The sequence below is a fragment of the Triturus cristatus genome, chromosome 2_2, assembly GCF_964204655.1.
Source record: "Triturus cristatus chromosome 2_2, aTriCri1.1, whole genome shotgun sequence".
NCBI lineage: Eukaryota > Metazoa > Chordata > Amphibia > Caudata > Salamandridae > Triturus > Triturus cristatus.
Window position 1 is genome coordinate 718,267,897 of NC_140582.1, and position 2,369 is coordinate 718,270,265.

General features: G+C 38.5%; 1 long non-coding RNA gene across 1 annotated transcript; it reads right to left on the reverse strand.

The window, feature by feature from the left end:
* Positions 1-560: 560 nt before the first annotated feature.
* Positions 561-2,369, reverse strand: LOC146862702 (uncharacterized). Its single transcript, XR_014978495.1, has 3 exons — positions 1,167-2,369; positions 976-1,085; positions 561-871 (listed from the first exon to the last, which is right to left on the reverse strand). It is a non-coding gene; the product is annotated as an uncharacterized LOC146862702 (long non-coding RNA).

The window sequence follows — 2,369 nt, forward strand, 5'->3', positions numbered from 1 at the left end:
AAATCTCAAGTTACTAGTACAATGGAATTTGTTGGAGAGAGTGAATGTGAAATTAGTTATGTTGTTGTCAATGAGTTTTTGATTGGTGAGAAGCCAATATTTACAGAATGTATTGTGTGTGTGTGTGGTAAGATTGCCTATTTTCCTCATAATTGTCTAGCGAGCTGCTACCTTACTTTGGTATTCCTAAGGGTTTATTATGCAAATGAAATAAAGGATGTTGTTAGTTTGAAAAGGGTAACACCTGGATTTGAACAAATTGTTTTGGGTATATTGGGTGATATGATTCCGGTGTGGCTTTCAATGATGACGTTGATGTATTGGTGTGGCTTTCAATGATGTGCATAGTAGAAGATTGATCTCAAAAAAGAGAGTTTCCCAGGGACCAGAAAGGACTGGGTGTCAGATATTTATCAAAAAAAGATTCCTTTCTGTGTATTACTCTTTTAGTTGGTGACCATGAGGCCTACACATTTAGATCAATAACCTTTGATTTTTGACTGTGACACTGGACAAATATTATTACTCCAGACTAGAATATACTTTTTGTTACTCTCAAAATTTATTTTTCATAGGAAAACACTTATGTTCAATAAAATCATATTTTAAAATTGCATTCAATATATACTCTGATTGGGTGCTCTGGTACAGTCTTATATATGCTATCTAACAATTCCGTATTACGGTATCTATCTCAGAGTCACACACACTTCAAATCATGTACTTTCAAAATTGCAAATTAAATACTACACAAATACATTTCATATGCTTTAAAAAGTCCCACTGTCGACGCGTTTCGGTGCATAGGTTACAATAGTAGCACCTTCCTCAGGACGGACGAGAATTTAAAACCAAAGTTTTGTTCTTCTTTCTAAAAAAGAGAATGCATATAATTAATACCATTTCCCTATGGAGAGTTGATTCTAGTTCTGGGCTATGCTGTTAGTGTCACTTATACATATTGTCTGCCCTTACTTTAAGTGTAGGGGTTGAAGTCCTTCTGTGGGTGTTCAGGACGACTTTATCACTTCTCAACTTTTGTGATTTTAGACCACTTGCATCATAGTCAGTGGAGTCATAGAATTCTACAAAAAGAGCATGGAGTTATTTCACCATACTTTTTGAGCCTATTAGCCTATTCTCATGCTGTTAAGCAAAACACTTACTTTTAAAAAGTCACGTTGACACATGTTCAATGGTGTCTTAAAGCAGGTACGTCTTTCGATATGCACCGCCTGTATTCAATTGTTTAGCTGTGCCTGTAAGGTACATAGATAATGCTATATACTTCAAATAATGATGTCATGGCACTGGTGTTTATTCTCAACAAATACATCCATATACCTACCAATAGGTTTTTCGCCTAATGTTTAAGTTCAGGCTGTCCTTCCCTGCACCTTTTCAAGTGGTGTCCTGATACCTGTACCGGAATAACATGACGTTCAATTTAAGTGTACAGTTATCCATAGATCATGGCTTTAGACATCTACCTATCCCCTACTCCTTCTAAATTAGAAAGGGGTTCAGTACATACCAGTTAGAGCCTGCAATATCTTGTGGCAGCCTGAATCTTGACAACGCTGTCTTCTTTTCTTTAAGCGCTGTCAGCCACACTGTAGGTTTTCTTGGGGGTGTTTTTACTTTTACTCCCAACCTGTGTATTAAAAGTCATATTGGAGGAGGTTTTATTTAGATCCTCGCATAGAAGAATCTTCTTATCGCATTCCCCAGATTTTGCCAAATTTGCTAATTACAAGTATGTCCTCTACTCTCATTGTCACTCATGCTGTTTTAAAGCAGTGCTGAGGTGTACTTTAATATTTCTTTATCAGAGGTAACTAACAGAAACCGTGCCCTGTTCGCTTTGCAGTGCTACAGCGTTAAAAGCGATTGTCACAAGCAGCCCCTCCCTAGAGCACTTGCTTAATGACCCTCCCTAGAGCACTTGCTTAATGCAAGCTGATAGACTAAGGTCTTCAGAAAAGGAGTACCACAACTTTCCCCCTTTCCTAGGATTTCAGTCTTGGAATCCTGCATAGGAGAAAAGATTCTCTCCCTCACTCTACATACATTCGAGTGCCCAATGCTTACTCAAGTCTTCTATCCATCTAGTTTGCACCAAAGCGGTCCTTACCTTTAAAAATCGGCGAGCCTGCTAGTCACAACGTCCTGCTTCCACCGCAACTGGTGAATGCAGTCGTTTGTGCAGGCTTTAAATACCCCTAGGCATACTTAATTGGATGCCTATTACCTGCCAAATTGGTATTTAACATTCAATTAAGGTAGCCGTCTATCGGCGCCATTTTAGTAGTTTTTTGCATCAATCCTTTAAGGACTACAGGTCCATGGGTTCAATCCCGGGTCCTCCT